The 24,250-nt window shown below is 41.1% G+C and overlaps 1 non-coding gene across 1 annotated transcript; it reads left to right on the top strand.

The window, feature by feature from the left end:
- Positions 1 to 11,545: 11,545 nt before the first annotated feature.
- Positions 11,546 to 11,620, top strand: Trnas-cga. The gene has a single exon. It is a non-coding gene; the product is annotated as a tRNA-Ser (tRNA).
- Positions 11,621 to 24,250: the final 12,630 nt, after the last annotated feature.

Here is a 24,250-nt window from a genome sequence, read left to right as displayed (position 1 = left end):
CCTTTGATTTAATTTAGATCGGCTGAAGGCCACATCGAAAATCCAAGATACAAGGCCTAAGCTAGAAACTGAGGTACAGGAGTTCTTCTGGAGGTTTCACTTCTTTAGAAAGAATTTTTTTATCTTCAATATAAATAGGCTGAAAGCATTAGCTTAAATTTTTCCCATGGAACTCGTCTGAAGGCTACACATTAATCAAGAACAGTGAACGGCTTAAGGCTGAGTAAAGATTTTCAGTGTTTAAATAGGCTGAAACTCGGCTGAAGGCCGTATATCAACAAAACAATTTAACGGCGTAAGGCCTAGGAAGAAGAGCTTTCAATTTGAAGAGGCTGAAGGTCTTATCTTAAAGTATTTCGTGTAAAACTCGCCTGAAGGCCTCATACAAAAGGATAAGAATCTTATGACTTAAGGGCAAGAGAAGGATTTTAAATTCTTAATTTAAGAGAATTAAAACTCGGCTTAAGGCCACACATCATGCAGAAAACAATTTTAAGACTTAAGGCCTAAAGGGAAAAACTTTTAAATGTTAACTAAAATAGGGTAAAAGCTTTATCCTAAAATGCTTCACATAAAACTCGGCCGAAGGCCACATACGAAACTCAAACAATCTCACGGCTTAAAGCCCAGACAAAGAAATTTCCAATTTTTAATTTAAGCTGGAAAACTCGGCTGAAGGCCACATGCAAACTAGAAAATGTTTCTTACGGCTTAAGGGGAGGTTTACTATCTTTGGCCGGAAAAAATCATGTTTTTTGAGAATTTCTCTCTCGGGATGTGTTACAGATATCAATATAAAATTTGGTCAAAATGTTTATTGACTTTTTTCTACAAACTTTAACTTTTCGACCATAAATGTCTAAGAGCAAAGGCGGAAGTGCCGTCGGAACGAAACAAAATTTCGATGTAGACCTCCACGTGCGGTATGTCACAGGTCAGCCGGCTCGTCTGAAATCAAAATTGAGTTGACGTTAGCGAAGTATACAAGATTATTTAGGAGTTGTGCCTCGCTTAAGTTATTTGGACCACAGGAAACAAAATGGCGGCCATTTGAAAGCAAATATGGTTTTTTCATCGATTTTTCGACTTCGCCGGCCAAGTAAAAATATTTATACTTGATGGATCGGTATAAAAGTGGTACAACTCCTAGACAATTTAGTCATCTTCGTCGGAAACAAAGAAACATGCCAATAGGTTCAGTAATTTTAAGTTACCACACCACGCGATAAAAGAATAACTCATTTCGAGAAAAACGAGTTTGGAGTTTTGACTACATATAAATGCAATATTATGCAACTTAGTTTCAATCTGCTATTTCAGGTCCACAAACTAGTCGTTCCCCTTCCTCACAGAGGGCGTTCTGCTGGATCTGCTCACTGCCAGAAATGCCGCAATTTCCACAATCTTCGCACTAGGATGCAAATGCTTGGGGGCTAACTTCCAGTCATAGGCGTTCAAACTTTCATTTGAATTTTGTGTGTTTCCTCCAAAGCAGCGGTACAATAATTCGTCGTAGGAAAGAAAAAAACTGGTGCGTGAAAAAGGCCGATTTCCGGCAGGTGCATTTTTTTTTTCAACTTCGAATAACAAACATTTCCGTTCCGTATTCGGAAAAACCGTTTCAGAGGTGGATTCTAAACACTTTTATTGATCCAAAATCCAATTTAAAACATCGATTTTTTGGACCGAAAGATAGTAAACCTCCCCTTAAGGGGAGCCGGACGTGCCTATGCTGCCCATGTTAAAATCACTAGGTTTGAGGAACATTTATGAATAAACTACCAAATAGAAAAATTTGAATCATTTTTACATATAGAATGGTTTAGTATTGCAGTTATGACAGAGGGATTTTGGAGTATCTTTTCTAGTTTCCTTCCAATTATTTTTTTATTAATGACCCAAATTTTTTTACAAATAATTTATTTATAATTAAACTGGAATGAAACTACTGAACATATTGCCAAATGACTGTGTTACGATGTACGTTTGACCATTAGGAGTGCTGTATAAAAATTTCATCTCTCTAGCTTGAGTGGATTTTGAGAAAATGTTCCTTATATTCGAAAAATTCTAATTTACGGGAAATGGCTATCAAAGTTTCTCAATACATTCCTGCACTATAGGATGGATTATCAGGCTCTTCTTCTTCGTCCTCCAAAAGCTTCCTCTTCTGTCTTCTTTTCTGGCCTGTTGTTCCATCATACTTCATATGCCTTTCTCTTCTTTCTGCTCCTCTTATCCTTTCTCTGTCAATATTTCTTAGTGCTCGTACAGTGTTGACCCCAGCTGTAAATCCTAATGCCTTTAGAACTTCACACTTCACACTGTTCCCTTGGTTGTAGGTTGCTATTTCATCATAAATGCCAAAGTGCAGTGTTTTTATGCTTAAAAACACCTTTTAAGAATCACTTTCAAAATCAAATTGTTTACGCTCTCATTAGGATTCTGCGTCTTTCCATGTAGACATTTGTGTAACAATTCTGGCTGTGCTAAGTCATGAAAAGTTGGCTTTATTGTTCCCTCCTGATTCTTGTACATACTGCATATTACCCGCTTTACGCAAGAAGTATAGGGCTAATACTACCAACAACAGGGGCAACACTGAACTAATTCGAAACGGTAAACAGCAAAGAGACGATGTTCCGCGCTCTTATTCATTGTAGTATCGCAACTTGGTATTAGTGTTAATTTTCTTTTCCCTACGTTCTTCCTCATCTTATATGCACGGTTATTAAAACGTGGCATCATTACCAGAACAAAAGTGTACGACAATACTAAATGGAGCAAGATGTTCGAAATTCTGAGGAAAATAGGAGTAAGCTGTAAGGAAATACGGGTAATATTTGTCACAGAAAACAATGTAGCCAGCCCTTGCACACTCGCTGTATGCGTAACATAAGGCGCTGTATGCGTAACAGGCCGAGAAAATCCCAAGTAGTTCGCCAGGAAGTCACGAGAGGGTGTTAGATGCATTCAGCGGCCGCCCATTTCCTCTGCAGGCGTGGGGGGAAAATGGTAATAACTCCAATTCTAGGGCGAGTAGAACAATAATTCAAAGTTTACATTAAAGAGGAATGTTCCAATTAATTTTCGGTAGCAAAAAAAAAAAAAAAAAAAAAAAAAAAAAAAACGTAATATTTTGGATTTGACCACCTCCGGCTCCCCTTAAGGCTTAGACAAAATTTTACAACTTTTAAACTGTTGCTGGCTGCCAACTCTTCCCCGACTGATACTGGTGTCAGTGCTCAGCAGATCACATGTCGCCATTCGACGACCAGCCGACCGACTGACCAACGGCCTTCCGTCTGCGTCGACCACGGTCCCGGCGCGTACTTGCACCGTGAGGACCTGCCTGCTACTGACTACCAACTCGTCCAACCGCCGAGTAACGACGAACCCGACTCAGTCCACAACCCAAAAGCGACTGAGACTCAGAGCCGACTAACATGCAACTGCCTGCCTTCCGACTGCCTTTGTCGACTCACTCCACCGACTCCGTCCACCGAGTCACTGCTGCTGGGTCCCGACGGAACTCTCGACTCAACTCTCGACACGCAACGACCCAGAAATACTAACGGTCGCTCCAGAAATGGTACGACAATACATTCATGAATAAGCGCTGCTGCTGCCACTCACGGACAGGTTAGGCAGGAAGTTGGTGGCGCCAGTAAATGGAATACGGAAACGAGGCGGCAGTACCGTAAGAGAAGATGACAAACAATAAACGGCATAAACACGAGCCGTGCATCGCTCAGTTACGTATGGAAACTTTTCTGTGCGTCTTTCCTGCATTCACAGCATTCTTCACCAGGTTGCTAAAACTGAAACTATATATTTTTTCCAGCGGAAGTCGGTTCCCAATTAACGCATTACCATAACTACCAAATTGCTCTGCCATACGATTATTACAGCCCACACTGGACCTCTGTGAGTAGCTGTAATTATATTCACGCGGTCTCTAAACGCACATTAAGACGACGGCTGGATATTCGGACGATTGTCGTTAAGTTCCGTTTAATGGGAGTAACATCGCGGAACTATGGGCATCACTTTCCCCGTAGACCACCATCTGCCGTTGTCGCATTTTGGCACGTAATGTCACACGCTTCTCCTTCTTACACGAGGGATAATACGGTCTTCTCCTAAGCAAACAGCACACACATTCGATTTCTGAATGGGAAACCTGCTGAATAACCTATCCATTTAAAGCTTTAAACATGGCTGCGTTGTCAGCGCCTTTACCATGTAAAGTTAAAACAATTGCAGCATTTGGTCGCAAAAATGAAGTCTTTTTTACCTAGGTTTCGGCCACTTCTAAGAGTGCCTTCATCAGAAATAAAACAGTTAACACTGGTTTACTGCGTAAAAAGCCGGTCGGGGTGGCCGAGCGGTTCTAGGCGCTACAGTCTGGAACCCCGCTACCGCTACGGGCACAGGTTCGATTCCTGTCTAGGGAAAAGATGTGTGTGTCGTCTTAGGTTAGTTAGGTTTTAGTAGTTCTAAGTTCTAGGGGACTGATGACCTCAGCAGTTAAGTCCCATAGTGCTCAGAGCTATTTGAACCTTTTGCAAAAGACGAATTTTGGTTGCTAGTGCCATTTTTCCTTAAAAGATGTTCTTCATATCTGACTGTAAATGGACGTCCTGTTTGTCCTATGTAATAAGAAGAGCAGGTGTAGCAAGGAATCTTATAGACCCCAGAGTTTTTCGAAGGGGATCGGGTCGATCTTAAATTATGAATAAAATATTTTTTCAAACTAGTATTCGTTGAAAAGGTGACATTACAGTTGTAGAAGGCGTTGGATCTGATAGCAGATGGGCCCCAAGACTAGAATAGAAAAAAAAAATTCTTCTTTAGGCTGGACTGAATGATAGAGCTCCCGAGTGTAGTAACTCCTTTTACAACTTCCTTTTTAAGGATGTTATCCACTATGGCAGGTTCGTATTGGTTATTAACTGCTATCGTTTTGATTGTATTAATTTCTTCCTCGAATTTTTCTTTCGAGAGTGGAATAGAAGTAGCTCTGTGAATAGAAGAGTAAAAGAAAGCGTTCTTATGAGAATTGTGTGTGCATAGAAGACGGAGGTACAATCTGATAGGTATCTGTTTCTTTACGAAACACGTTCAATGAGATTTTATTTTCTACTACTGTAAGAGTCAAATCAAGAAGATTCATACTGTTGTCCCAAGCATATTGCAGCAAACGGTGTATTTCTATCGCTGCTCGTTTAGTTTTTATTGCCGTTTCAAATATACCGGTCATTTTTGAAACACCCTGTATATGCTCTACATCCTCAGTGAAGATTCGATTTTGGAATTTAGTTAGCAGTCCCTTCTGTATAGGGCGTCGTCTGTTTGCAAGTGTGTCCCACATCAAACTTGCCATGAGATTTGTAACGCTCTCGCGATGGCTAAATGTACCAGTCACGAATCTTGCCGCTCTTCTTTGGACCTTCTCAATCTCTTGAATCAGACCCAATTGGTAAGGGTTCCTTACAGACGAACAATACCCTAAGACTGGACGAACTAACGCATTGTAAGCTATTTCGTTTGTTGAAGGATTGCATTGCTTCAGCATTCTACCAATGAACCGCAATCTAGATTTCGCCTTACCCGTTACTAGTGTAATCTGATCATTCCATTTGAGATCATTTCGAACAGTCACACCCAGATACTTGACTGACGTTACCGCTTCCAAAGACTGATCATTTACTTTTTACTCACACTTTAATGTGGATTTTCGCCTTGTTATACGCAGTAAGTTACCCTTACCAATATTGAGAGACAACTGCCAGTCATTACACCACGCATTTATTTTCTGCAAATCCTCGTTGATTTGTTCACAACTTTCGTGTGATTCTACTTTCCTGTAGACTACAGCATCATCGGCAAACAGTCTAAGGCCGCTATCAATACCATCAACCAGATCGTCTATGTAAATCGTAAAAAGCAGAGGACCTATTACGCTGCCCTGGTGCACACCTGAAGTTACTCTTGTTTCTGTTGAAGTTACCCCGTTCAGGACGACATACTGCTCCCTGTCTGTTAGAAAACTTTCTATCCAGTCAATGCCATCAACAGGTTCTTTGTAGGTGACTAGAATATCAGCGACACATCTGAAATAGGACAGAATACCTAACACTGTAGCTGAGAAACAGTTGAAGAACTTTCCTTCTAGTGAGTTAGTGAAAACGTCACCAAGGATACCAGCTAACGGATTTCCCATAGCGAGATCGTCGGGTTGCTGGTAGAATTGAAAATAGTTTTATTTGACTACGACTATAATTAGATTCATGAAGTCAGTGATTTGTCCGTCTGAAACTTCTTTTTTGAAATGGTTTTTTTTTCTTTTATTTTTTGTGTACGACTATAAGCGTTTCTTGTAGGAGAACGTTTGTATAAAGATTTTTTATGTCTGGTGAAAACAACTTGGTATCTGGGCTGCATTCGAAATCTTTAATTTTATGGAATAAGGCGTCACTATTGGGGATGGAATAATTATCCTCGAAAACTAACGATTTTTTCCGAATTTCATAAAAAAATTTGGCTAAATCACGGTACGTGCTATCCATACTATTAGAAATCTGGCGTATTGGATAGTTAGGTTTGTGAATTTTGAATTGAGATCGAAGTTTTGGGGGCTGAGGGTTCATGTTGATAAGCATTTTCTTATGGAATGGTTTGATTAAAAATTTTGCGTCACTGATAGCTCACCTGACTTCTTTTGTAATTCCGAAGACAGATCCTCATGCAGTTCCGAAATGTTATTTTCGTTAAAAAAAAATTAATATTTTAGAAATATATTCAGAATTGTAGGCAACAAACAAAGAGGAACGTTTGTCAGACTTAGTTATTAAAGCGACAGCTTCTTTAAGTTTATTTTTGATAGATTTAACCAATTTCCTATCGTTACATGTAACATACTGAAAACAGGCAGTATTTTTACTAAGAATGTTAGCTACGTCAAAGGAAATTCTAGTTGAACATGAATTAACCATTTTTATACAATCTAGTTCAGTTTTTAGGTCGAGAAGCATATTTCCTATTACATTTTTGTCTGCTAAGTTGGGCATGACATTGGACTTTAGGCCTTCTTCGAGTAAGACAGTTTCATTCTGTGTAAAAGTAATGTTAGTCCAATTTAAACATCTTTTTTAAAATACATGGCATCTCTTCTTAAAAGTACTTTGAGGAAATTTTTCAGCAGGATACAGACAAAAAGGTTTATTAAGTTTCTTTTCGTGCGTACGCAATATACCTCGTTTACAAATTTCTGAATGTTCGTTAATGTGTATCCAGAGATGGTCAACATTAAAATTATAATTAATACGGAAGATATTTGATCACATTGCTTACTAAACTGAATGGCTGTACTAGTACTTAGCAGTTTCTTCTGAGATCTTTATATTTAGATGCAGCCTTGGATGCTTGGGCAAGCAGTAATCTTAAAGATTTTACCACGGCTGAGTTGTCAGCCACTGTTACAAGGTAAAATGAAAGCAATTGCAGCTCTCGGTAGCGAAAGTGAAGAAACGTTCTTCAACTGTTTCTCAGCTATAGCGCTAGGCAATCTGTCCTATTTCAGATATATGTCGCTGATATTCTAGTCATCTACAAAGGACCTGTTGATGGCATTGACCGTATTTTCAATCTCTTCAATGAGCTTCACGAGAAAATATCGTTCATCAGGGAACTCGAAAACGAGGCCCGCCACTTGAAGTTTCTTCATTTGACGCTTACACCAGAATTTCAATTAATGTTTTTCGTAAAGAAACATATACCGATCCATTCGTACCTGTGTCTTCTATGCACACACCATTCTCATAAGAACGCTTTCTTTCACTCTGCTATTCACAGAGGTACTTCTATTCCACCCTCGAAAGAAAAATTCGAGGAAGAAATTAATATAATCAAAACGATAGCAGTTAATAACGAATACGAACCTGCCATAGTGGATAACATCCTTAAAAAGAAAGTTGTAAAAGGAGTTACTACACTCGGGAGCTCTATCATTCAGTCCAGCCTAAAGAAGAAGTTTTTTTCTGTTTTTGTCTTGGGGCCCATCTGCTATCAGATCCAACGCCTTCTACAACTGTAATATCGCCTTTTCAACGAATACTAGTTTGAAAAAATATTTTATTCATAATTTAAGATCGACCCGATCCCCTTCGAAAAACTCTGGGGTCTACAAGATTCTTTGCAACACCTGCTCTTCTTACTACATAGGACAAACAGGACGTGCATTTACAGTCAGATATGAAGAACATCTTTTAAGAAAAATGGCACTAGCCCCCAAAACTCGTCTTTTGCCAACCACCTTCTAATTACACCTCACGCGCCTAAAGCTGTTCACTATATCAGCACTTTGCACACTCAGGAGAAAGGGCGTGGATTAGATGTTCTCGAAGAATTAGACATTTTTAAACACCTTTCTCGAAATGATGGCCTCATTCTTAATGAGCAGCTACAATTACGTAATAGAAACTTAAAAACGTTCAAATGGCTCTGAGCACTATGGGACTTAACATCTGAGGTCACAGTCCCCTAGAACTTAGAACTACTTAAACCTATCTAACCTAAGGACATCACTTCACAGAGTATCGATATTTCTCACAGTAAAGGAAATCCTATGAGATGATCTGCCCTATGTGTAGCGATACGCTGCTGGGCGTCAGACACACTGACGATTTTATTCATTTTAAATCGAATGGTTTGGTTTTTAATTATCAAAGGGGACAGCAATGCGTTTGTTTCAGTAATTAATTCTGCAGGTCATTTGACGATGTATTTCCGTTTTAATTAAATGTGCAGCAGTAAAATTGTTTTGGAATGTTAACGACACGTGCATGGCAATTCTGAAAGGTTGTGCAAGAGTTGTGCAGTTAGTAAGGGATGACCTACCGAATACAGCGCCACCCGTATCTGCGACTACTGTTCACTTTTGTTTATGTTGACCATCAATGAGCTGTAGGTTGTAATAGTCGCAATGTGTACAGAGTAATTTACCTCGCCTTTAGAATGACTCTTGATGTCTGTATCTCAGCTTCTCACTTTTCTCGGAGAAGTCCTACATTTTATTTTGGAATTCTTTCAGTGACACTGTTGTTTGTTTTCTGAGAATATGAGGGTAAATTCTGTGGCATTATTTAATTCCCGTCAAGTTTGCTCAAGAACATTTCCCCTTAATATTTCAATAATTAAAATATTCCGCTACACAGAAATAACATTGTGAGATGCAAATCCATAGCCTCAAAGTGAAACTCGTCCGCTCTCAAAAATCCAGTTGATTTAGTATCGTGATGATTTATTGTCTCTCAGCTTAGGCAGCCGGACAGATACCAACTCGACGAGAAAGCTAACCAGCAGAAAGTTGAAAAACCAATACGGCAAAAAATCTAAGGCGCTAATAACGGCACACTAGAAAGCTTACGTTACGCCGAAACTGCAGGGAGAGATATACCACAGAATGGGCAAAATAAAGTATAAACAGAAGAGAAAAAATGACGTAGCGTGCTGTTAGAAACATGAATAATATTTTCAAGACTAAAATTGGTTCAAATGGCTCTAAGCGCTATGGGACTTAATATCTGAGGTGATCAGTACCCAAGATTTAGAACTACTTAAACCTAACTAACCTATGGACATCACACACATCCGTGCCCGAGGCAGCTTTCGAACCTTAGACTGTAGCAGCAACGTGAATCTGGACAGAAGCGCCTAGAACCGCTCGGCCACAGCGGCCGGCTGACAAAAATTCCAATGTATCGGAAGTAGAAAGCTTACACTTTGTGGTTCCAGTGTTGACTAATGGCAGTGGTTCATGGACTTTTAATTATAAAATCAACATTGGAGAAATGCAATTTGGAGATAGTCAGGAGATACAAGGAATCAAGAACGGCTTCAAAGTGCAAACAAAACTGGATTTCATTCTTCTGACTATAAGAAAAGTTAAATGAAGTAACGTCCCACTTACAGGCGGGCGAATGGCTTAGGTAGAGGATTTTAGTGTTAAGGGTGTTCAATAAGATATGTAACATTTTTTTTCTAAAAGCAAATTGGTGTCATCCAGGATTCCAGTACACCATTCTTATTCCCCATTCTTTCGGCTACGGAGCCTATTTTTCAACACAACCTCTGTTCATTGCGACTGCCTTTTGCCACTTTCCTGTAGGGCCCTATATCCCCGTATCGGCATTCCACTGGTCAACGTCAGAACCAACGCCTTAAAAGATCAATATCTTCCCCATAATACACATACTGCTTCAGCGGAGTGCATCCCTCATTGAGGCAAACAGATGGAAGTCAGAAGGTATTGTGTTGTTACCCAGCTTGGAGTAACCAGCTGCTGGACGAATGTGTAGAACTACCAACATAGACGTTCAGTTGTGCAGTGAAGTGTCTTATTGTGGTCCGTCGATCACAACGAAAAAGAGTGTCAGCACGTTCCAACATGGTAGGAGCCACAACTCCGTGCGGCCGGGCGGCACATGGGAGGTCGGACAGCTTTTGAACGACCTTGTTGCGATGATGACAGACGACTTGGCCAACGACTCGGCGTGCTTTTGTTCACCGCCATGTCTACTTAGATATTATGCAAGCACCTACACCGCGCGGGGTAGCCTCGTGGTCTGGGGCGCCTTGCCATGGTTCGCGCGGCTCCCCCCCCCCCCCCCCCCCCCGTCGGAGGTTCGAGTCCTCCCTCGGGAATGGGTGTGTGTGTTGTCCTTACCATAAGTTAGATTGAGTAGTGTGTAAGACTAGGGACCGATGACCTCAGTAGTTTGGTCCCATAGAACTCACCACAAATTTCCAAGCACCTGTGAATATCTGTGATGCTATGGTTTACTGCCGAAAGAAACTGAATGATAGCTCTCTGGTTGGCGAGTACATTTACAGATGCCATCTTGAAAGCTACGTATAGCGCCACCACCTATTGGAAGTTCATGAAATTATATGGGGTGAAGTGGGAATATTCCACATTGTCCGACAACAAATTCCCCACTTCTTTCAATAAAAATGTGTTGCATTACTTACTGAACGCCCCTTGTATTTATCCGGCAGTGTATCTGAAATGGATGCCAACGATGAAACCGCCCTGATGTGTATCTCATAGGGTTAAACAGTACTCTAACATGGACGCTGGCCTCTAGCTTCTCCGCCACTCTTAACAGCAGATACACACTGCTGTGACATCCCCCACAACTTTTTGGATGTGGTAGACTACTACAGTCAATGTAGCTCTGTCAGGTTAAAGGAATGCTATCCTCGGAAGCTGGGCATCACTCCGTGTGGTCACGGAAAGAGTCCATGGGTTTTATTACCGGGTACTCTACCAGGAAAATAAGATTTATGACTGAAACTTCCTGGCAGATTAAAACTGTGTGCCGGTCCGAGACTCGAACTCGGGACCTTTGCCTTTCGTGGGCAAGTGCTCTATCAACTGAGCTACCCAAGCACGACTCACGCCCCGTCCTAACAGGTTTACTTCTGCCAGTAACTCGTCTCCTACCTTCCAAACTTTACAGAAGCTCTCGTCCGTGAGTCGTGCTTGGGTAGCTCAGTTGGTAGAGCACTTGCCCGCGAAAGGCAAAGGTCCCGAGTTCGAGTCTCGGCCCGGCACACAGTTTTCATCTGTCAGGAAGTTTCATATCAGCGCACACTCCATTGCAGAGTGAAAATCTTATTCAAGATTTATGACTGTTTGTGAATATTTGACAATAACGCAGCAACAGTTTACATCCATTGTCAATACGCTCTGTCATCTTTAAATACAGAACTGTTAATTCTACTGTATAATAAGAGCGTGGTTTCTCGAGGCAACACATATAAATAACATTTTCCCGTTTGTTCTTGACGTGTCAGGTTTAGTGAAAATATAACTTTTTCTACTTCCCCATCGATAGGATAGGAGCTGGCGTACATTGCTGTAACTGTGAAGATCTTCCAAGACAGCTTCCGAAATACAAGCTAGTCTACAGTGTAGTGTAATTAATGCCACGAAAAATAGGCACCGCCAAGTACTCGAATAATGTGTTATTTCGCCTAGTAGAGAGAATACCTGTCACACGTAACCGCAGTTTCTATGTAAGGTAAGTAATAACAGTCGGGCATTTGCGAACCTACCTTGAGCACTTTTTCAGTTAATTATGACGAAACGAAATGAAGTGCTGGGGCCTCCTTCCGCCTTCACTTCGCCTCGCGACGCTTGAGTTATTACAGAGGCGAGAGTTGGGCGGCGAATCGTGAGTAACGAAAAGTTCGCCAAGTTCAGTAAACTTGCGCGGCTTCCTCCCTCCGCAAAATTCTAAGTTGTCCCGCTCCCCTTTCTCTTTCGTTAACTTCATCGTCAGAATGTTCCCGGCCGTGTAAAATTACTGAGCAGTTGCCGAACGGTAGGTGAGTGTAGTATGTAAATTCGTACATGAACGTCATTATAATTGGGTGAACCCTAGTTAAGATGTCTAGCAAGCAGAAGACGTCCCACGCAAAGAAAAACTGCTGAATCGTTTTGCATGTTCACCGAATTACGTTATCTTCATACACTCATCACTTCAATCTAAACATCGCTTCAAGTGTTTCAGAGTCGTTGCTGATCTGATATTCCTAGCACTTCAAGGTCAGATTAAGTTCGTTTCTTTTAATCAAACTCACTGCACAGGAATGTCATGATTCCTCTGACTGGTAATCTACACTCCTGGAAATGGAAAAAAGAACACATTGACACCGGTGTGTCAGACCCACCATACTTGCTCCGGACACTGCGAGAGGGCTGTACAAGCAATGATCACACGCACGGCACAGCGGACACACCAGGAACCGCGGTGTTGGCCGTCGAATGGCGCTAGCTGCGCAGCATTTGTGCACCGCCGCCGTCAGTGTCAGCCAGTTTGCCGTGGCATACGGAGCTCCATCGCAGTCTTTAACACTGGTAGCATGCCGCGACAGCGTGGACGTGAACCGTATGTGCAGTTGACGGACTGAGCAAGGGCGTATAGTGGGCATGCGGGAGGCCGGGTGGACGTACCGCCGAATTGCTCAACACGTGGGGCGTGAGGTCTCCACAGTACATCGATGTTGTCGCCAGTGGTCGGCGGAAGGTGCACGTGCCCGTCAACCTGGGACCGGACCGCTGCGACGCACGGATGCACGCCAAGACCGTAGGATCCTACGCAGTGCCGTAGGGGACCGCACCGCCACTTCCCAGCAAATTAGGGACACTGTTGCTCCTGGGGTATCGGCGAGGACCATTCGCAACCGTCTCCATGAAGCTGGGCTTCGGTCCCGCACACCGTTAGGCCGTCTTCCGCTCACGCCCCAACATCGTGCAGTCCGCCTCCAGTGGTGTCGCGACAGGCGTGAATGGAGGGACATATGGAGACGTGTCGTCTTCAGCGATGAGAGTCGCTTCTGCCTTGGTGCCAATGATGGTCGTATGCGTGTTTGGCGCCGTGCAGGTGAGCGCCACAATCAGGACTGCATACGACCGAGGCACACAGGGCCAACACCCGGCATCATGGTGTGGGGAGCGATCTCCTACACTGGCCGTACACCACTGGTGATCGTCGAGGGGACACTGAATAGTGCACGGTACATCCAAACCGTCATCGAACCCATCGTTCTACCATTCCTAGACCGGCAAGGGAACTTGCTGTTCCAACAGCACAATGCACGTCCGCATGTATCCCGTGCCACCCAACGTGCTTTAGAAGGTGTAAGTCAACTACCCTGGCCAGCATGATCTCCGGATCTGTCCCCCATTGAGCATGTTTGGGACCGGATGAAGCGTCGTCTCACGCGGTCTGCACGTCCAGCACGAACGCTGGTCCAACTGAGGCGCCAGGTGGAAATGGCATGGCAAGCCGTTCCACAGGACTACATCCAGCATCTCTACGATCGTCTCCATGGGAGAATAGCAGCCTGCATTGCTGCGAAAGGTGGATATACACTGTACTAGTGCCGACATTGTGCATGCTCTGTTGCCTGTGTGTATGTGCCTGTGGTTCTGTCAGTGTGATCATATGATGTATCTGACCCCAGGAATGTGTCAATAAAGTTTCCCCTTCCTGGGACAATGAATTCACGGTGTTCTTATTTCAATTTCCAGGAGTGTACTTCATATCGGTACGTCTGTTTCACGTTTTAACATAGTGACATTGTACCCTGCATTTTAGATACGTTGATCACTGTTGACATTTGTGTTTAAGTCGTAGGTTTACTGGAATCAGTAAACTCGATAAAATCCAGAATGCCGGGTGCCACATAGTTCGGCCACTGGACTAACTGCTACTCGTCAACGGGGAGTATGAAGGGCAACGCATGACATCCTCAAGTCAGTCTCCCCGTCATCAGAGATTATCAACCTTTTATGGAGTTTCAGTAATCATTTTCTAAAATTTAATTATGGACCCCAATATCCAAAATTGTCAACAAACTAAATTTTATTTCTGAGGACATAATCGGATTGTAATCCGATCCTCATGACGCGTTAATAAATCATTAACATTTGTAACGAACGTGAGCAGTACCCAAGTTTCCTCAACGATATTGAGTAAACAATGATTCGTGTAGTGAATATTCCCACTACCTTTCAGTTTTATCTCTAATGTAAACTATGATACACTGATCAGCCAAAACATTATGATCACTGAACTCAGAGAGACTCAAGATCAGGTGGCACGGTAAGGGAAGCATATAAGCGTAGCAGATATGAATGGGGATTCATTCTAGGGACGATGGAACATCTGTTGCGAAATCCACTGTCAACAGTGATAAAACGCAGATTGTTAGCCCTATGCCCCAAAGTTGGGGTGCAAAACCACACACCCGACCTATTTGCCTTAGTGCGAATGTGCGATGTAATCCAGGTCAGTGGTACTTACTACCCGGTTGGGATTCCACCCGATCTTGTTGTTTACGTCCTTCCACATTAGGGCCTGTCACCTCGAAACGAGCATTTCAGGAAAGGCGAAGGTGGCAGGCTGCTCACGTGCTATTTTAATGAGCATAGCTGAAGAGTGGCTGAAGGACGGTGAAACTACAAATAAGTGACCAGTTGTTAGATAGACGAGCCTCATCACAGAACATGGAGGAAGATGGCTAGCGATCTGTGCCAGATCTGACGACAGAATGCAATTCTGGAGAAGGCGTAAGGGTTTTGGACCACACCGTTCTACGCAGATGGTTGAACATACGTGTGTATAGCAGATGAACCCTGTGTGTTCAAATGTTGACCGAACGAGGTCATCAGTTACGATTGCAGTGGCTATTGGGTCATTGATATCGTACTGTAGACGACTGGAAACTTGTTGCCTGGTCAGATGAATCACGGTTTTTGCTACAAGAGGCAGATGACCGTATCAATATATGCATAGTACTGATTGAAACAATCATGGCACCATGCACACGGGGTCTGGGGGTTTTATGATGCTAGTGGGACATTCACCTGCACTTTTGTGGGACAATTGTATGTAATCTAAGGTATCATGATACCTGAAAACTCCAAGAATACTATTGCAGACTATCTCCAGCACTTTGTGAATCCTTGTTAGCAATGCTATCTTCTTGAAGCATCATTGTCCCTGTCACAGTACCAGAATCATGTTGTTGTTGTTGTTTTCAGTCCTGAGACTGGTTTGATGCAGCTCTCCATGCTACTCTATCCTGTGCAAGCTTCTTCATCTCCCGGTACTTACTGCAGCCTACATCCTTCTGAATCTGCTTAGTGTATTCATCTCTTGGTCTCCCCCTACGATATTTACCCTCCACGCTGCCCTCCAATACTAAATTGGTGATCCCTTGATGCCTCAGAACATGTCCTACCAACCGATCCCTTCTTCTTGTCAAGTTGTGCCCCAAACTCCTCTTCTCCCCAATTCTATTCAATACTTCCTCATTAGTTACGTGATCTACCCATCTAATCTACAGCATTCTTCTGTAGCACCACATTTCAAAAGCTTCTATTCTCTTCTTGTCCAAATTATTTATCGTCCATGTTTCACTTCCATACATGGCTACACTCCATACAAATACTTTCAGAAACGAATTCCTGACACTTAAATCTATACTCGATGCTAACAAATTTCTCTTCTTCAGAAACGCTTTCCTTGCCATTGCCAGTCTACATTTTATATCCTCTCTACTTCGACCATCATCAGTTATTTTGCTCCCCAAATAGCAAAACTCCTTTACTAATTTAAGTGCCTCATTTCCTAATCTAATTCCCTCAGCGTCACCCGACTTAATTCGACTACATTCCATTATCCTCGATTTGCTTTTGTTGATGTTCATCTTATATCCTCCTTTCAAGACACTGTCCATCTTCCAAGTCCTTTGCTATCTCTGACAGAATTACAATGTCAGCGGCGAACCTCAAAATTTTTATTTCTTCTCCATGGATTTTAATACCTACTCCGAACTTTTCTTTTGTATCCTTTATTGCTTGCTCAATAACCAGAATCATACCACATCGTATGAACTACATTCGTCTCTGAGCCATCAGACCACTAATCTGAACCTGATGGATCACATATGAGAACTACCAGGCGACACACCCAAAAACCAGCAGCAGCCTCTAATTAAGAGGAATTGCATGTTCTTTGCACACACATCTGATTCCATATGCGTCCACAAATCAACTACCCCCTTACCGAATCCAGGTCATGCAGAATAGCTGCTGTATTTCATTCCACATGTGGACCAACACGATATCAGACAGATGGTCAAAGTATTGTGGCTCATAAGTGTATAAGCCCTTTGCCCATATACTGTTGAGTAATTAATTTCCCAACTGTATTGAGGCAACCATTCACAACCCCCTTCCGTGTATTAACCACTTCATCTCATCGAAATCCGAAAATTATAGGGGCAGTGTATGTTCTCAAAACCATCAAATGACGTTTGGTGTCGTTTTGCCGCTGATGTAATTGTTCATTGGTTTTTGAATTTCACAGGTGACACATGGCAAGGCCATCCAGGGCAGGGGTGGGTGAGGGAAGGTAGAGGCGAGTAAGCGGTCGTCCAACGGAAAACACGACTGCTATGCAGTGCAGTCAGAAGACGCTTTGAACAGTTTCTTATTGCTGTAACAAATTATTCCAAAATTACGTAAATGATCAGATGACATCAAACATGTGTTACAGTGGTATGTGGTACTCTGACGTCATTGTCATGATGCATTGTGGATGTCCTGTATGAGAACCATATAACCTTTTATGGGCATGATCACGAGTGCAACATTTCCATGGCGTTGGTGGACACTCCTCGTGATTTTGTCGCAAATGTGGCATTGCGTGGCAGCTCTTTGGCATGCCGCTGGCACGTGACAGCGTGGGGCAGCCACGACAACGAACACACATAAGAAGGAAAGGTGCTGGGTAAAGAGACATGATCGCTGTGAAGCTTCGCAGTGCGGAGCAGTGAAATTATTCTATATTAACCATAAAAAATCATTCGAAACTATAATTCCCCCACACGTAGGATTTTTAAGAACTTTACTAAAATACATATAAACAGCGTATCATTGCAAATATTGTTGTTTACGGTCACTTATAGCTTAAACAAGTGCATCAGCATGGGGATGGCGTTGGATATAAAGTTTTATCCAGTGGTGGTATTCACAAATCCGCTATGTGAAGTTGAAGAATGGACTCGTCTATGTAATGTTTCAAAGCAGATTGCAGCTTTACTCCATGGGAGCACTCTCTCTCCCTCAGCGGACCTAGGTGATCACACTATCAGTAGTAGACTTCCCACAAGCAGATAAACTACTTAATGATAGGAACTGTGCAGGAGCATAGCTGGTAGCCACATGTCTATAGATTCTGTGAGAGAATGTGGCGCAAACTGTTGGAAATAGGCTGTGGTAAAACAGCTTCATGGGTAAAACAATGTTCACTTCGACTGCACCCATGTTTACTGTCTGCTTGTGTTTCGCCAAACTAGTACTGGAGCCAAACGGCAAACAGTCTGAACATCATTGCTATGAAGTTTGGTACCCTTGCAGTAAAATACGTTTTCCATCTACACGAGCTCGAGTAGCGCAATGTCAATTATAACCACCTGTAGGACCACTAAGAAACACTATAAGCAGAAGAAGAGTGAAAGTATATGTATTATCAGCCTAATCTGTAAGATCCCACTATAATATGTTACTCAGATTGAGGGTTTTATCACTTATTAAAAATGCAGTGCCTTCACACAATGAGTGGTGTGTATTATGTTCCCTGTTACTAGACTACCGAAAACAGTTAGTATATATAACAACTAGAACACTGAGGAGTGCACTCCCACTCATGATCAAATCTAGTATGTTTATGGCACGCCATCACTACCTGAGGCAGAACACTACTGAAGTAAAGTAATTATGTCTCTGTAACAGAGAAGCTATAAAGTCACTGAAGCCATAATCATCAATCAATATTTATTATTTTAAAAAAACTAAAGAACTTACAAATTTGTAGTCGGCAGGTAGGGAACACTACAATGGATTTTGATGCAAAATGCTGGACGGTGTGTACTGCAGTATCAAGAGACGAAATGAAACAGATGCAGCAGTATTGTTGAACGGTACATGAAGTGTAACAGACTGGCAGTTTGTTGGATGTCGTCATACAATGTGTGTGTCTTCATCTCACTTATTGACAAAGATGCGTCACAGTCGATATGACCTTGACTGGGACACACACATGCCGCTGGCATCTGTTTCACACATTCAGCAACTGTCCTATATTCCAACAACAGTAGCGTAGCGAAACCTAGCAGAACTAGCACTCCCGAAAGAAAGGATACTGCGGAGACTTGGCTTAGCCACAGCCTGGGGGATGTTTCCAGAATGAGATTTGGTTCGCAGGAGAGCTTCTGTAAAGTTTGGAAAGTAGGAGTCGAGATACTGGCAGAAGTAAAGCTGTGAGACCGGGCGTGAGTCGTGCTTCGGTAGCTCAGATGGTAGAGCACTTGCCCGCGAAAGGCAAAGGTCCCGATTTCGAGTCTAGGTCGGGCACGCAGTTTTAATCTGCCAGGAAGTTTCATATCAGCGCACACTCAGCTGCAGAGTGAAAATCTCATTCTAGAAGTTGTTTAGCTGCTACCATAGCAGTAGCAACAACATTGCAGTGTTTTTACACTGACATGTAGTCGCCCACCAGAAAACATTACCTCCCATGTCAACCATGAGAAGCTGAAGCAGTAGACATCCCATGTTAAGAGATTTATTCCAACTGCAACATGCAGAATACTGTAACTCTTTTCTTTCCTGCTGTTTCCAATAAGGGTGTGTTCAACAGAAATGAATAGCCATTTATGGGAGAACATAAACGTTATCATCTAAAATTGTATATGATCCAGACATTAATATGAGATCTGCCAACAGAAAGGGTTGCTTGGGCATTCGAACATTTAATGTAGTGTAGGAGGGCCATACATGAATAACTAGCAAATACCTGTTCTTAATCATGCTTGATACCTCTAGTGATGAAACATTTAGTTTTTCGTGGTGTACACATAACCCAGTCACCTAAAACAACGAAGTTCATTCAGATTCGATGGGTTTTGCCCTAATTTAAATCCCATAACGCTAGCACTATCATGGCGATCAGAGATCCTTAAGCATCTCTGAAAACCAACCAATATGTATGTCCTAATACTCCACGGAAGAAACTCAAAGTAATTCAGATGATAATTCTATCAGCAGTACTGTATATCTCAAGATTTTGAACATGGCTGCACTTAAGCAGTTGTGCATGCCCTAGCTTCAATGCATTACAAATAACAGCCAGCAAGTTGCAAAAAACAGGTTTATCAAAGCTTGACAATGGTTTCGATGGATTGAAAACTTTTTTTTTGGAGGAGGTAGACATAAAATCACGCCGTGTATAGTCAAAGTGAGAATGGTTGACTCTGTCTATTACATGTCATCCTCTTAATCTATATACTTTTGTATCCTGCGTAAAATATGTAATATTTAAGAAAAGAATTCAGAAGTTTTATGACAAAGCCCTACAGCAGATGGCTACTACTTGTGTTTACATGGTGACTATGTGGACGACATGTACTAGTCAGAGTCAACGATTCCCACTTTGACTATAGATAAAGTGATTTTACGTCCTACATCATCAGGAGAAGACGGGTTTAAAGTTGTCAAAACCATGGTCAAGGTTTAATAAACCTGCGTTTTGCAACTGGTTCGCTGTTATTTCCAATATATTGAAGATCATTGTATATCTCACATATACATTACTTCACTGCCACACCTAATGTGCAGTACGTTACACACCGTAATATATGTAGATATTGACATGCAACATTACGACAATCGATTCATGAAAGAAATCATTCGTCACAGTGTACAACCCTTAGGCTTATTTCGTAAGTAAAATATCCTTTATATAGGTGTGGGCAGGTGATTGGTCGACAATAGCAGCTGGTGTGGGAATTGAGAGAGACTATGTGCGTACATATAACACCAGCAACTCACTTAGTCGTTGATGTGATGCTGCTGTTCACGAGAATGTTTTATGTCAGTAACTGCAATTCACAACTTGCCATGTTGGTGGCTCAACTGACAACTATAGTAAGTGTTTTTAGTGGCACAGCATTGAAACTATTGAAATGTGTGACGACATATAGTTTACAAGATCTGCAATCGTCTAGTTGTTACGCTATATGATATGTTTCACTGCTGGCAAGATATACCCTCTAAGTGATAATGTGAAGAATGCATCCAACAACATTGTGCAGGGTGTTATACAACAACAACTTTGTGTTAGCTCCAATTTGGGTGATTCCTTGGCATCATATGGGCGGAATTACATACATGATGAATTGAGGATTATAAAAAAAAACTGTTAAATTTTGTGATATGGCAAGTGGTTTTTATGGAGGAAAAATGAGCATGTATAAAAAAATTTACATACATGAGAAATGTAATTATTTGTGTTATGAGGAGTTACAATATTTGTGTGGTTTCTTTTGTTAATAGCAGAGCGTGGGTATTCAGCTGTGAACTATGGTTATGAGTGTAGAGGTCTAAATGTATCTCAGTTATTCAAAATGACAGTTACAATCACATTATTTATTTTGCCACCAACTGGCAAAATAAATAATGCGATTGTAACTGTGATTTTGAATAATTTATTGTAAGTAAATTAATCGCTGTTTATCTCCATACAACTATGTTGTTAAAAACTAAATGTATCTGTATATGAGATTAAGTTGTAATGTAAAAATGGATGAACATCAACATATGTAATGTACATCTATGGACAAACAATTAATTATAATTTCATAAAAGTTGGATAAGAGAAAGAAATTCACAAATTGAGCAAGTCAATAATTAGTCCACCTGTGGCCATTATGCAAAAAGTTAGTAAGCCTGGTATTTATTTATAGAGTTTATAGAGCCACATCACACAAAATTCTGTCCAATTAGCTCGTTACATAGTCAAAATCCCAAAATGTGTGAAGGCTACTGCCCACAATGTTACAAATTTTCTTAATTGGTGAGAGATCAGAGGACATTGATGGCAAAGGTAGGACTTAGCGAGAGCGAAGACTAGCAGCACAAATTGCCGCCGTCTGTGGGCGGGCATTATCTTGCTAAAATGTAAGCTCAGGATGGCATACCATGAAGGACAACTGAGTGGGACAGTGTCTATCGTATACATACCACTGTGCTGTAAGGGTACATGGATGAGAACTGAACAGGTCCTGCAATCAAATGAAATGGCGCTCTAGACCCTCACTCCTGGTTGTTGGGCCACATGGCAGCCGACAGTCAGGTTAAATTGTGAACTGTGAATTGTGGATTATTCGTCTCACAAGTTTATCCGTCTCATAACGCACATATGCTATTCATTTCGTTAGAGTACAGGGGACACATCAAAGTATAGTAGTACAATTTCACTGATATAAAACTATAGTTAAGAAAATGGAGTTGTATTTAAACATCAGTGTAACTTTTTTGTGAAAAGTATTCGCATAACAAGACACCTACATCGTGCTCAAATATACAGTTCATCATTTATGAAATCTTCAGCTTATTAGTTACTTCACCACAGCAGAGTATAATGTAGCTTTCTTTTCAGTGAACCTAGGTTCATACTCAGAATGTTCTTAGCTTTCAGTCTGTTGTAAATTTTGATTCCTCTATAGTGGGAGTAATCACAAAGAAAGCAGGTGTTGACAGATGTGAGAATTACCGAACAATCGGTTTAATAAGCCACAGCTGCAAAATACTAACACGAATTCTTTACAGACGAATGGAAAAACTAGTAGAAGACCACAACAACAACATTTTCCATTTGCTTTGCTTCCTTACTACTCTCTTGAATATAATTTTGTATCGTCTAACTTATTCAACAAAGTCAGCATTTCTATTGTACCTTATTTCATTACGTAGCAGTCTTTTCTTACCAATAGAGATTGTTATGTCTTTTGCAACCCATTTCAACTTTCACTCACTTTATTGAAACAAGTTTTTGGTGGTAACATAAATATTTAAAACACTACTTAAGAATGCTTCAAAATTTGCATTATTTGAAATATTTTGTTTAATGTTCCATTCTGTCTCATTCAGCTTATCAAGAAATGAAACCACATTTTGCTAATTAAGGTTCGTTTTAACGTAGATCTTCTTACACATAACTCTGTTACTTCATCTCAGGTCACTGAATAATGCTAAATGATCAGAAACTCTTAAGTACAAGCAAAATTTATTTCGTTCTTCAAAAACGTAATTCTCTAAAATATTGTCAATACATGTAGTTGAGTGAGTCAATGAACTTTGACACTTCGCCATTTTCATTCAACACATTCATGTTGAAATCAGCATCAACTACAATTTTTTTGTTTATCTCTTTGCTGAATTGTTCAAGTAAAAACTGAAATTTATGTAGAAACTGCTTAGTTGTGACATTTCCTGGGATTGTATAAATCGACGTTATAAGAGCATTGAGGTCCCTTAATTAGACACAGCAATCTTCACAAATACTTTTCCTATAAAGCTGGTTGCTAATTTTAAGTTTTCGGTTTTTTTAAAGATTTTTCTTTTTCCTTCACTTATGTGGTGTTGATTTAAATAAATTAATGTAGTATTTTAAAACTCAGACAAAACATTTTGAAGTTCATATATTTTAGAGCTTTTGTCGCTCTAACGTACAGCATTTAATCCATTTACACACCAATGTGTTATGTGTGTACTCCCAGTTCTGTTTATAATTTTAGATTTATTATTGGTTGGAAGTCGTTCAGGTTTGTTAACATCCCCATCAGCACTTACTAGTTTCCCTTATTTCTTATGATATGACAAGTACCAATGAACATTTTGCTAAGTGTTCTGGAACACAATCTGTTAAAATGTGAATCATCTTCCCCCAGACATTTATTTCCTGAGAATTTATTGGCGTGTATAAATACGGCTCCTAACCTGTTACAATGCTCCTTGATACTAGAACTTACTCTCGTTATGTATTTTTTGCTTACAAATCTTCTGCATATTATGCTGATTATTACAGTCGTAGACCATTGCAGAGGTGTCTTCCCGTTAGAATCATGTTTCCTGAATTACTGGCGATTTCTTCCTCGCTGCTGCTTCAAAGAAAATTTGTCCCCATTTATAGGAATACAGCTTTGTAGTTCCGGCTCTAAAATATTGTCAATACATGTAGTTGACTGAGTCAATGAACTTTGACACTTCGCCAGTTTCATCTGAGCGTAATATATTATTGAGGTGTTTACTCATTTTCTGATGCTTGGTTCCTCGGTATACATCAACTTTTACAATTGGATCTTCGATGTTTTTCACCATACTATCGCCAATAACGAGAAACTCTGGTTTTGCCAGTACTTGTTTCACTACCACTCTGCTTATTCACTTTTTGTTTTATGTCACTTTTGTCCATTTATATCGATTCATTGATTTATGTCCTTCAAATGGTTCAAATGCCTCTGAGCACTATGGGACTTACCTTCGGAAGTCTCCAGTCCCCTAGACTTGAACTACTTAAACCTAACTAACCTAAGAACATCACACACATCCATGCCCGAGGCAGGATTCGAACCTGCGACTGTAGCAGCAGCTCGGTTCTGAACTGAATCGCCTAGAACCGCTCGGCCACAGCGGCCGGCTTTACAGTCTTAATTTTGCTCCAAAACTTCTACACTTTCTTTTGAAGGGTGAGAAATTGTATCACTCCGCCGATTCCTGCCTTTTTTTGCATTAACAAAGTTTTGCTCAATTTCTTGCTTATGGTCAGCA

The sequence above is a fragment of the Schistocerca americana genome, chromosome 3 (genome assembly GCF_021461395.2).
Source record: "Schistocerca americana isolate TAMUIC-IGC-003095 chromosome 3, iqSchAmer2.1, whole genome shotgun sequence".
NCBI lineage: Eukaryota > Metazoa > Arthropoda > Insecta > Orthoptera > Acrididae > Schistocerca > Schistocerca americana.
The sequence above is the reverse complement of the archived record's forward strand: the minus strand, read 5'-3'. Positions and strand labels throughout refer to the sequence as shown.